The 13536-nt window shown below is 35.5% G+C and overlaps 5 pseudogenes; 1 reads left to right on the top strand and 4 right to left on the bottom strand.

Moving 5' to 3' along the window:
* On the bottom strand, positions 1-678 carry LOC139755797 (ATP synthase subunit a-like; annotated as a pseudogene).
* Positions 679-999: 321 nt separating this feature from the next.
* LOC139755731 (cytochrome c oxidase subunit 2-like) lies at positions 1000-2066 on the bottom strand (annotated as a pseudogene).
* A 1535-nt stretch (positions 2067-3601) lies between these two features.
* Positions 3602-4581, bottom strand: LOC139755796 (NADH-ubiquinone oxidoreductase chain 2-like; annotated as a pseudogene).
* Positions 4582-7637: 3056 nt separating this feature from the next.
* LOC139755729 (NADH-ubiquinone oxidoreductase chain 1-like) lies at positions 7638-8891 on the top strand (annotated as a pseudogene).
* Positions 8892-8987: 96 nt separating this feature from the next.
* On the bottom strand, positions 8988-10121 carry LOC139755795 (cytochrome b-like; annotated as a pseudogene).
* Between the last annotated feature and the right edge of the window lie 3415 nt (positions 10122-13536).

Genomic DNA, 13536 nt, shown 5'->3' with positions numbered 1-13536 from the left:
TTAGTTAATTTCTCTTGTGTAGAGAGTTTCTAGGACAGTGAATACATAGGACTGAATAAGTGCAACAGCTGATTCAAGAAGAAGAAGTAAGATTTGAGAGATAATAAGGATATAGAGTAAAGTGGATGACGTTATGTGAGGTCCGGATTGTCTTAAAAGAGTTAAGAGAAGATGACCAGCAATTATATTAGTTGCCAATCGAATTGCTATAGTTCAAGGTCGAATCAAGTTTCTAATTGATTCAATTACAACTATGAATAGTATTAGAATTCTTGGTGTTCCTTGAGGAACTAAGTGGGCGAATAAGTGTTGTGTGTGTTTTAATCAACCATAAACCATTAAAGTTACTCAGATTGGAAGAGCTAGAGAGAGGGTTATGGCCATGTGGCTAGATCTTGTGAAGATATAGGGCAGTAAGCCTAAAGAATTGTTGAACACAATTAGTCTAAAAAGCGAGGTTATAATTAAGGTCACTCCAATATGTGAACTCGATAGGAGGGATTTTAATTCTGAGTGGAGGGTTTGTATTAGCTTTGATCAGATAACTAATCATCGAGAAGGTGAGGCTCAATAAGATATGGGTAGAAATAAAACTCCAATAAAGGTTGATAACCAATTTAGGGGAATTGAAAATAAACTAGAAGAGGGTTCGAAAATGGAGAATAAACTAGTTATCATTTTCAGTTTTTTTTTCGATTTGTTTTGGTTGTTCGGGAAAGACGTCAATTTTTTAGGTGGGAAGATAAAGTACTTCAAGACGGTGAATAGAGCTAAGCTGAACAAGAATATGATAAATAAGTTAAATCATATAAGAGGTCTTATTTGTGGCATAGAAAAATGTCCCTAGGACAACTCAAGCTTGACAAGCTTGCATTATGGTTTAACTAATTTTTCAATACAAAGAAAAAAAAATCACCTGAGGTATCTAGGTACCATGATAGGTTTAAAAGACCTACACTTTCATCAGTCATCGGGTGAATCTTCTCTTGAAGTTGCCACTCATGATAAGAAAGAGTTAGTAGAAACTGATTCAACTACGATGGGCATAAATCTGTGGTTGGCCCCGCAAATTTCTGAGCATTGACCGAACAACAATCCAGGTCGGGGAGCTACAAATCTTACTGGATTTAATCGTCCAGGTACGGCATCTGTTTTTACTCCCAAAGATGGAACTGTTCAGGAGTGAATTACGTCGGCTGCGGTAACTAGGACTCGGATTTGTGTGTCCATGGGAATTACTATACGGTTATCCACGTCAAGGAGACGATATCCAAATTGTTCTAAGTCGTTGGATGGCGTCACATAGGAGTCAAATTACGTCGGCTGCGGTAACTAGGACTCGGATTTGTGTGTCCATGGGAATTACTATACGGTTATCCACGTCAAGGAGACGATATCCAAATTGTTCTAAGTCGTTGGATGGCGTCACATAGGAGTCAAATTCTACCTCGGCAAATCAAAGTATTCATACCTTCAATATCATTGATGGCCTACGGTTTTAATAGTAAGTCTGAGGGAGTTGACTTCATCGAGTAGGTACAGGAGACGAAGTGATGGGAGGGCAATAATTACTAAAATAACTGCTGGTAGGATAGTTCAAATTATTTTGATTGTTTGGTTTTCTAGTAAAAACCGGTTAGTTAGGGTGTTAAATAGTAGAGATGCCATTATGTATCCTAAGAGGAAAGTAATTACGATCAGGATAATTATGGTGTGATCATGGAAGAAAATTAATTGCTCTATTAGTGGGGAGGCTCTATCTTGGAATCCTAGATATCTTCATGTTGCCATTAAATTCTAAGAGGAGAAATTCTCCATATCAGGAGCTTAAATCCTGCGCATTATTCTGCCATCTTAGAATGCAGGTAGAAGAGGAATTTCCATATAACAATGATCGGTAGGTGGATAGGGATGAATTCACTCGATTGAGGTAGGTATAAATGAGTTAAATAAAATTGGACGTTTAGAGGCTAGCCCCTCTCAGATAATGAATACAAATAATAGAACGGCAACTAGAGATATGGATGAGCCTATTGATGAAATCACGTTTCAGGTCGAATAGGCATTTGGATAATCTGAGTAACGCTGGGGTATACCGCTTAGTCCTAGGAAATGTTGTGGAAAGAACGTGATGTTTACTCCAATAAATATGGCTGTAAACTGGATTTTTAATCATTTGGGGTTTAGGGTGACACCTGTAAACAGAAGGAATCAATGTGCAATTCCTGCGAAGATGCCAAACACTGCTCCTATAGATAACACGTAATGGAAATGGGCCACTACATAGCATGTGTCGTGGAGAATAATATCAATAGATGAATTGGCCAAAACAATTCCTGTTGATCCCCCTACTGTGATAAGAAGATAAATCCTAATGATCATAGGAGGGATGTAGTTAGTGTGAAGTGCGCTCCATGTAGGGTGCCCAACCATCTGAATACTTTAATTCCTGTGGGAACAGCAATAATTATTGTCGCCGAAGTGAAGTAGGTTCGAATTTCAACGTCTATTCCTACTGTAAATATGTGATGTGCTCATACTATGAATCCTAAAAGGCCAATTGATAGTATGGCGTAAATTATTCCTAAGGCCCCGAAGGGTTTCTTTTCATTAGATTCTTGGGAAACGATGTGAGAGATTATACCGAATGCTGGTAGAATAAGAATATAAACTTCCCGGTGGCCAAAGAATCAGAATAAGTGTTGATAGAGAATCGGGTCACCTCCTCCTACTGGATCGAAGAACGATGTGTTCAAATTACGGTCATTAAGGAGTATAGTAATAGCCCCTGCTAGTACTGGGAGGGATAGAAGAAGTAAAATGGCAGTAATAAAGACGGATCAGACAAACAGGGGTATTCGGTCAAATGTTATACCTGAAGATCGTATGTTAATCACCGTCGTAATGAAGTTTACGGCTCCAAGAATAGATGATACACCAGCAAGGTGAAGAGAGAAAATACCTAGATCTACCGATGCATCAGCTTGAGCTACTGCGCCTTGCGAGGGGGGGGGGGGGGGGGATAAACTGTTCAACCAGTTCCCACTCCCTCTCTACTATACCCCTAGCTAGCAGGAGTGTTAGAGAGGGAGGTAAGAGCCAGAATCTCATGTTATTCATTCGGAGAAATGCCATATCGGGGGCTCCTAATATAATAGGAACGAGTCAATTTCCAAATCCTCCAATTATAATGGGCATTACTATGGAAAAAAAAATATTACAAAAGCATGGGCTGTTACGACTACATTATAGATTTGGTCATCTCCAATCAGCCTCCCTGGTTGACCTAGTTCTGCTCGAATGATAAGTCTTAAAGAAGTTCCTACTATCCTAGCTCATGCTCCAAAAATAGAATATAAGGTACCAATGTCTTTATGATTTGTTGAAAAAAATCATCGTTGCGTGATGTGATGGCTGAGTTATAAGCGATAGATTGTAAATCTATTAAAAAGATTATTCTTTCTCATCAGGTTCGGTAGTTTAATTCTAGAATACCAGATTGCAAATCTGGAGATGTAAGCGTATACTTGATCTTAAGATTTAAAAGAGTCTATCTTTTTTTTACGTCTTTGAAGGACGTTAGTTTAAATAACTTAAAATCTTAAACTAAAATGAAGATTGATGGGATGAGGAGTATAAATTGATTTATTGAGATAAATATTGGACTTAAAGATCTAACGTAGGGTGACAGATTTAATCTTAGTTTTATCTTGAAGGAAATTAATGATAAGTAACTAATGGCTATTCGGAGGTAGAAATAAAGTGTAATTAAGGAGGAAGCAATTAGAATTAAAGCGGGTAAGAATATCTTTGCTATAGTTATTGATTCAATTATAATTCATTTGGGGATAAATCCGGTGCAAGGGGGTAACCCCCCTAAAGAAAGCATTGAAAAAGAGTTTACTAGGTTTGTATGTGGAGTTAAGCTTTTGTTTATAAAGAGTTGTGGTAAGTAGAATGTTTGTTGAAAATTAAATTGGAGGCAGATGGATACTGAGATGATACAGTAAAATGAAAAATAGATTAGTCAAGACGATTCTCTAATTGTGAGGGCAGTAAGCATCCATCCAATATGATTTAACGAGGCGAATGCCAATATTTTTCGTAGGGAAGTCTGATTTAATCCACCTACAGACCCAATTATAGCGATAGCATTGCACATAGAATTATGATATAAGAGATTAGTGAATTTGTAGCGATATGGCAGATTAAAAACATAGGAGCGATTTTCTGAACTGTTACTAAGATAATTGCCTGGATTCAGTTTAGACCTTCTATTACTGCAGGAAGTCAGAAATGGAATGGGCTTGCTCCTAATTTTAGAATCAAAACGAATAGAATAGTAGAGTAGAATATTTCTGAGTTGATTGAAATTGGTGCTGCAAAAATAATAAGGGCTGACCCAATAGCTTGGATTAGGAAGTATTTAAGCGCCGCTTCACAGGAAAATTTATCTTTCCTTCTAGTTAAAATAGGAATGAATGATATTAAATTTTGTTCTAGTCCAATTCAAGCTACGAGCCAAGAGTTAGAAGATAAAGCTAGGACAGTTCCTGTGACAAGAAGAAATCTGAATAACATTTTTGTGAGAAAAATGACATAAAAAAGAGTGAAAGATTCACATGGATGGGGTATGAGCCCATTAGCTTAAACTTAGCTTATCTTTTTAGAGTAAAATATGAGATGGTGTAAAGAGCATAAGAATTTTTGATATTCTTGTAATTGGTGTAAGTCCATTACCTGTAATATGAGCAGGTCAACCTACAATACTTGTCCCATCAAAACAAACCTTTTGTCAGGCATCATATCTAATGAATCAAAAGAATGAAATTATATTTTGAAATAAAATTACCAGGTGAGTTGTCTAGAATTAAGAAATTTTATTAAGTGGGGGGGGGGGGGGGGTTGTAGTGTAGAAAATAAATATATTTGAGGTTTATCATTTATACTGGGAGGTTTTAGCTGCATGGGTCAGGAGCATGCTATATATACATTTATTCTTGGAGACTTATTGTTGTTTATTATTGTTCAACATTATTTATATACTCCTAAAACGTTTATAAAAATTTATAACTGGTATATACGGATGACTCCGAGAGAAACCCCTACTACTTTCTTGGAAGCAAAAGTAGGGAGTTTCCCTGGGAGTCATCTCAAATGTAGAGATTTTTAGATGGCTCTTTGTAGACCTACTGGATTCTTTTTAATCTTATTTGCACTTTATATGTTCGACCTTAAGATATATCTTGGTTTTATACATTTTTGTATTTTTGTATGAAATTTAGCTCTTTACTTATAGTGAAATTTCTAATTACATTTATTTAAATGTATATATATATATATATATAATTAAAACACGAATAATCGAATTGCTAGGTGAATTTGAATTTTCGCCTAATCGGTAAAAATCGAAGTTCCCATTAAACTATCGGACGCTTGCTAAACGTTTGGTAATTCAAAATCGTAGGTTGATATCTTTTTAATATTAAAATCTTAATAAAAAAATTCTTATAATGTTACTATGATGTGTATTTAAAATAGGTGGGTTCATGTAATTTGGCTCATGTAGTCTATAGTTTGATTCTTGCTATTACCTCTATTAATTGGCTTGAAAAATACATGCAAATTTTAGTTTGTAATTTGGGCACCGTTCGTTAGATACGAAGGAGTTTATGAAATGGTAGTAGGAGCTATAACTTTTAGAAGTGCAGTATTAAAAATTTAATGAATCAGATAAGTGTGGATTAAGCAAATCCCATTTAGGTCAGGTTAAAACTTGTGCCAGCAGCCGCGGTTAAACTCGATGTCCTAGTAAAGGTGAATAAGTGTAAGGTTAGATGAGTGAAGTTGAATGAAAATTGTGTGTTCAATATAATAATAAGTGAAATTTGTCTATTAGATTTAAAAAAATTGAATGCAAGTTTTATTAAACTCAAATTGAAGCCTAGAAGATTTAGGTAAGGACTAGGATTAGATACCCTGTTACTCTAATAGGAGCAAATATTGTAAAACTTGAGTATCAGCAATAAATTGATTTTGAATTCAAAGAACCTGGCGGTACTTTAGTCTAGTTGGAGGAACCTGTTTTATAAACGATAAACCACGTAAAATCTTTCTTATTCTTCTATAGTTAGTATACCTTCATTACAGATAATTTTGATTGATTATTGTAATTGGTTATTAAACCAAGCAAATTAGATCAAGGTGCTGCGAATGGATAAGTAAAAATGGGTTACAATGGTTTTTAACGTCAAGCGGATTATGTCTAGGATAAGCATATGAAGATGGATTCAATTGTAATTTTAATTTTAATAAAGTAAAATGGTATTAGCTCTAAAGTGTGTACATATTGCCCGTCGCTTTCATTAAGTTAGATGAGATAAGTCGTAACACAGTGGGTGTACTGGAAAGTGCACCTAGAAGTAAAGCAAAGCTTTTTAGTTAAGCGTTTCACTTACGCTGAAAAGATATTCGTGCGATTTGATTTGTTTAAGTGGAAACTTGTTTGGGGAGTTAAATAGAATTTTTTGATTTATCAAGAAATATAATTTTCAATAGTTAATTGATTAGTATAATGGAATTTAGATTAAAACTATGGCTTAAAAGTACCGTGAGGGAAAGTTTAAATATAATGAAAAATTTAATTTTAGAAAAGAAAATATGAAATTTTTTACTTTTTGTATCAGGGAGAATTTAAACTTTCTAGATAGATTGGAAATCCCTAAAAAAGAATAGCTAAAAGATTAAGACCGTCTTAGTTGTAAATAAGTTCTTAATAGTTTTTTAGTGGTGAAATACTAATCGAGTCTTTTGATATCTGGTTATTTCAGAAAAAATTTAAGTTTGTTTGAATGTAAATAAAACTAATTCAAGTATATAATTGGAGGGAAAAGCTTCTAATTAGTCAATCAAACATAAAGTGATATGATTGAGTTTTATTTTAACTAGGCTTAGAAATAGCTATGTTAGTAAAGTGTTTTAACTAAAGTTTTTAGTGATTGATAATTGTTTGACTTTTGCTTTATTAATACGAAATTTTAATGATAAACGATGCATTATTAGAAATAATGATTCTATTAGTAGAACTGTCTTTGTAAGGAATTAATTAAGTGAAATAGAAATTGTTCTTTGTTGATAAATTGAAGATGCAGTAAATGAACTCGGCAAATAAAATTTCTGCCTCTTTATCAAAAACATGTCTTTATGGAAGTTTATATAAAGTCTAGCCTGTCCAGTGATGTTTGAGTTTAACGGCCGCGGTAGTATGACCGTGCTAAGGTAGCATAATAATTTGTCATTTAATTGGGGACTGTTATGAACGGTTGAACAAGAAGTTAACTGTCTCTATTGCAAATTTTGAATTTTACGTTTAAGTGAAAAGGCTTAAATAATATGGGGGGACGATAAGACCCGATAAATCTTTATATTTCAGCTAATAGATTTTAGAGATTAGTTATATATTTAGTGTTATCAAGTTGAAATATTTTGTTGGGGCGACAGGAGTACAATAAGTAACGGCTTTGTTTGTAAATTAATTATCTTATCATGGAAATCATATTGATCCTCTTTTGGAGAAATCAGACTAAGTTACTTTAGGGATAACAGCGTAATCTTTTTTGAGAGTCCATATCGAAAAAATGGTTTGTGACCTCGATGTTGAATTAAAGATCCTTGATGGCGTAGGGGCTATTAGAGGAGGTCTGTTCGACCTTTAAATCTTTACATGATTTGAGTTCAGACCGGCGTAAGCCAGGTCGGTTTCTATCTCCTATGGAAAATGTGGCTCTTTTAGTACGAAAGGATTTAAGAGTTGAAATAATTTTCTAATGAGAAATATTACTTTGGCAGAATTATGCATTACTTTTAGGAATCTAATTATATAGAACTTGATGTCTATAGGTAATATGCTAACTTTTTTGTTTTTGTGATAAGTTTAGTTAATCATTTTTATTGTTTCTGCTTTAAAGCACTTGTTGGTAATTATTTGTGTATTAGTAGCTGTAGCGTTTGTGACCTTGCTGGAGCGAAAGGTCCTAGGGTATGTGCAGATTCGTGAGGGGCCTACTAATGTAGGGATTGCGGGGATTTTGCAACCTTTTTCTGACGCTGTGAAGTTGTTTTCTAAGGAACAAACCTTTCCGTTTTTGTCTAAATTTTTAGTATATTATTTGTCTCCTGTGTTTAGTTTGACTGTCTCTTTGGTTGGGTGGTCAGTTATGCCTTATGATTTAGGGATAATGAATTTTTACATGGGAGCTTTGTTTTTTATGTGTTGTTTGAGATTGGGAGTATATCCTGTTATGAGAGCAGGCTGATATTCCAATAGAAAGTATTCTTTGCTGGGGAGATTGCGTGCCGTAGCGCAAACCATTTCTTATAAGGTTAGTTTAGCTTTACTTTTATTGAGATTTTTATTTCTAACCGAGAGATTTAATTTGGAACTTTTTAGGTTGTATCAAGAAAAAGTTTGGTTTTTATGAATTACTCTGCCTTTGAGCGGAATATGGTTAGCATCTTGTTTAGCTGAAACTAATCGAATGCCTTTCGATTTTGCTGAGGGTGAATCTGAATTGGTTTCTGGGTTTAATACTGAATATAGGGGGAGGAGGGGGAAGGCTTTGCTCTTATTTTTATGTCGGAATATAGGAGAATTTTATTTACAAGGATGCTTTTTAGAGAAATATTTTCTGGGTGCGATCTTTCCAGCTTCTTTTTTTATGTCAAATTAGTAGGTGTAGCTTTTGTTTTTATTTGGATTCGTGGAACATTGCCCCGTTTCCGTTATGATAAGCTTATGTACTTAGCCTGAAAAAGTTTTCTCCCAGTGTCGTTGAATTATCTCATTTTCTATGGGGTTTAAATCTTTATGCTATTGTTTATTTATCATTTAAATGATAATTAATATAATATATTATATAATTCGATTAATAAGAGTGATATCTCTTTTTAAGCGTTTTCAAAACGCTGGTTTTATATAAACTAATTAATCAATCTAGTAGGGAATCTCATAAGTACATAGAAATGGGATTGATTACAAAGTAAAAGAAATATAGAACGGTTAAAATTTGTCCGGTTAAAATGTAGGGATCTTCTACTGGCCGTGCTACAATTCATGTAAGTAAAATTGAAATTGATACTAGGGATCAGAACAAGAATTGACTCAGGGTATAAAATGTTAGTCTTCGGAATTTTGAACAGTGTGTTGCAGGTAAAATTATAATGATGGCAACTGACAAAACCAGGGCAATAACCCCTCCATTTTGTTGGGGATGGAACGTAAAATAGCATAAGCGAATAAGAAGTATCATTCGGGCTGAATGTATGCTGGGGTGGATATTGGATTAGCTGGGATGAAGTTGTCGGGATCTCCTAAGAGGTATGGGTCTAGTAGTGTAATTATGACTAGTAGTGTGAGCAGAACGATAAATCCAACTAAATCTTTAAAAGAGAAGTAAGGGTGGAAAGGAACCCTGTCTGGTTGCCTCGAAATGCCTAGTGGATTCCCCAATCCCCTTTGGTGAAGGAAAACAATATGAATAACGGAGAGTGCTATAACTACAAAGGGTAATAAGAAATGGAGAGTGAAGAATCGCGTTAGGGTGGCATTTGTTACAGAAAATCCTCCTCAAATTCATTGTACTAGATCAGTACCTACATAGGGGATCGTGGAAAACAGGTTTGTAATTACAGTGGCTCCTAAGAAAGATATTTGACCTCAGGGTAAAACGTATCCCTAGAAAGCCGTTGCCACTGTGGCGAATAAAATGAAAACTCCAGTTATTCAAACTTCAATAAATAAGAAAGATCCTAGTAAATTCCTCGTCCAATATGTATGTAGAGGCAGATAAAAAAGAATGATGCCCCTTTTGGCATTTGTTGTCCGCAAGAGTCAGCCATAATTAACGTCGCGACAGTTGTGGGCAACTTTGGAGGAGGCTAAATTAATATCTGCTGTGTAATGTATTGCGAGGAAGATTCCTATAAGGATTTAAACCGAGAGGCACAAGCCTAATAAGGAGCCGAAATTTCAGTGTTGAAATATTTCTTGGAATAGGTATGTAGACCATAGCTCCATTTATAATTTTAAATAGTGGGTGTGTTTTCCGGGTCGGTGTTGTCATTTACTTTGATGGGCGTAGGGCTCCTAGAAAAACTGATGTCACCTCCACTACAACAATAAGTGTAAAGAGTAAATATAAGATTACTACAATAGTTATTTTTATTGCTGGGAAATTGTAAATAAGTAGTGTTAAGTCAGATGAATAATCTAATGCATTTTTAGTAAATTGAAAGGAGTGTTGTATGGAGACTAGTTGGAAAAAAAACAAAGTATCTCTGAAAAGAAAAAAATATTGATAGGAAGAACGAGACAAAAACGATGAGTCCGGCATAGAAAAAAGAGGTTTTAAAAGATTCGTTTGAAGCTAATGAGGCGACATAAATGAATAGGACTAGTATACCTCCAAAAAAACTAAAAACATACACACACACACACACACATATATATATATATATATATATATATATATATATATATATATATATATATATATATATATATATATATATATATATATATATATATATATATATATATATATATATATGTATATATACATATATATAGATATATATATATATATATATATATATATATATATATATATATATATATATATATATATATATATATATATATATATATACATATATTTATATTTATTTATTTATTATACTTTGTCGCTGTCTCCCGCGTTTGCGAGGTAGCGCAAGGAAACAGACGAAAGAAATGTCCCAACCCTACCATACACATGTATATACATACGTCCACACACGCAAATATACATACCTACACAGCTTTCCATGGTTTACCCCAGACGCTTCACATGCCTTGATTCAATCCACTGACAGCACGTCAACCCCGGTATACCACATCGATCCAATTCACTCTATTCCTTGCCCTCCTTTCACCCTCCTGCATGTTTAGGCCCCGATCACACAAAATCTTTTTCACTCCATCTTTCCACCTCCAATTTGGTCTCCCTCTTCTCCTCGTTCCCTCCACCTCCGACACAAATATCCTCTTGGTCAATCTTTCCTCACTCATTCTCTCCATGTGCCCAAACCACTTCAAAACACCCTCTTCTGCTCTCTCAACCACGCGCTTTTTATTTCCACACATCTCTCTTACCCTTACGTTACTCACTCGATCAAACCACCTCACACCACACATTGTCCTCAAACATCTCATTTCCAGCATATCCATCCTCCTGCGCACAACTCTATCCATAGCCCATGCCTCGAAACCATACAACTTCGTTGGAACCACTATTCCTTCAAACATACCCATTTTTGCTTTCCGAGATAATGTTCTCGACTTCCACACATTTTTCAAGGCTCCCAAAATTTTCGCCCCCTCCCCCACCCTATGATCCACTTCCGCTTCCATGGTTCCATCCGCTGACAGATCCACTCCCAGATATCTAAAACACTTCACTTCCTCCAGTTTTTCTCCATTCAAACTCACCTCCCAATTGACTTGACCCTCACCCCTACTGTACCTAATAACCTTGCTCTTATTCACATTTACTCTTAACTTTCTTCTTCCACACACTTTACCAAACTCAGTCACCAGCTTCTGCAGTTTCTCACATGAATCAGCCACCAGCGCTGTATCATCAGCGAACAACAACTGACTCACTTCCCAAGCTCTCTCATCCCCAACAGACTTCATACTTGCCCCTCTTTCCAGGACTCTTGCATTTACCTCCCTAACAACCCCATCCATAAACAAATTAAACAACCATGGAGACATCACACACCCCTGCCGCAAACCTACATTCACTGAGAACCAATCACTTTCCTCTCTTCCTACACGTACACATGCCTTACATCCTCGATAAAAACTTTTCACTGCTTCTAACAACTTGCCTCCTACACCATATATTCTTAATACCTTCCACAGAGAATCTCTATCAATTCTATCATATGCCTTCTCCAGATCCATAAATGCTACATACAAATCCATTTGCTTTTCTAAGTATTTCTCACATACATTCTTCAAAGCAAACACCTGATCCACACATCCTCTACCACTTCTGAAACCACACTGCTCTTCCCCAATCTGATGCTCTGTACATGCCTTCACCCTCTCAATCAATACCCTCCCATATAATTTATCAGGAATACTCAACAAACTTATACCTCTGTAATTTGAGCACTCACTCTTATCCCCTTTGCCTTTGTACAATGGCACTATGCACGCATTCCGCCAATCCTCAGGCACCTCACCATGAGTCATACATACATTAAATAACCTTACCAACCAGTCAACAATACAGACACCCTCTTTTTTAATAAATTCCACTGCAATACCATCCAAACCTGCTGCCTTGCCGGCTTTCATCTTCCGCAAAGCTTTTACTACCTCTTCTCTGTTTACCAAATCATTTTCCCTAACCCTCTCACTTTGCACACCACCTCGACCAAAACACCCTATATCTGCCACTCTGTCATCAGACACATTCAACAAACCTTCAAAATACTCATTCCATCTCCTTCTCACATCACCGCTACTTGTTATCACCTCCCCATTTACGCCCTTCACTGAAGTTCCCATTTGCTCCCTTGTCTTACGCACCCTATTTACCTCCTTCCAGAACATCTTTTTATTCTCCCTAAAATTTACTGATAGTCTCTCACCCCAACTCTCATTTGCCCTTTTTTTCACCTCTTGCACCTTTCTCTTGACCTCCTGTCTCTTTCTTTTATACTTCTCCCACTCAATTGCATTTTTCCCTGCAAAAATCGTCCAAATGCCTCTCTCTTCTCTTTCACTAATACTCTTACTTCTTCATCCCACCACTCACTACCCTTTCTAAACAGCCCACCTCCCACTCTTCTTATGCCACAAGCATCTTTTGCGCAATCCATCACTGATTCCCTAAATACATCCCTTTCCTCCCCCACTCCCCTTACTTCCATTGTTCTCACCTTTTTCCATTCTGTACACAGTCTCTCCTGGTACTTCCCCACACAGGTCTCCTTCCCAAGCTCACTTACTCTCACCACCTTCTTCACCCCAACATTCACTCCTCTTTTCTGAAAACCCATACTAATCTTCACCTTAGCCTCCACAAGATAATGATCAGACATCCCTCCAGTTGCACCTCTCAGCACATTAACATCCAAAAGTCTCTCTTTCGCACGCCTGTCAATTAACACGTAATCCAATAACGCTCTCTGGCCATCTCTCCTACTTACATAAGTATACTTATGTATATCTCGCTTTTTAAACCAGGTATTCCCAATCATCAGTCCTTTTTCAGAACATAAATCTATATATATATATATATATATATATATATATATATATATATATATATATATATATATATATATATATATATATATATATATATATAGATATATATATATATATATATATATATATATATATATATATATATATATATATATATATATATATATATATATATATATATATATATATATATATATATATATATATATATA

The sequence above is a fragment of the Panulirus ornatus genome, chromosome 20 (assembly GCF_036320965.1).
Source record: "Panulirus ornatus isolate Po-2019 chromosome 20, ASM3632096v1, whole genome shotgun sequence".
Lineage (NCBI taxonomy): Eukaryota > Metazoa > Arthropoda > Malacostraca > Decapoda > Palinuridae > Panulirus > Panulirus ornatus.
The sequence above is the reverse complement of the archived record's forward strand: the minus strand, read 5'-3'. Positions and strand labels throughout refer to the sequence as shown.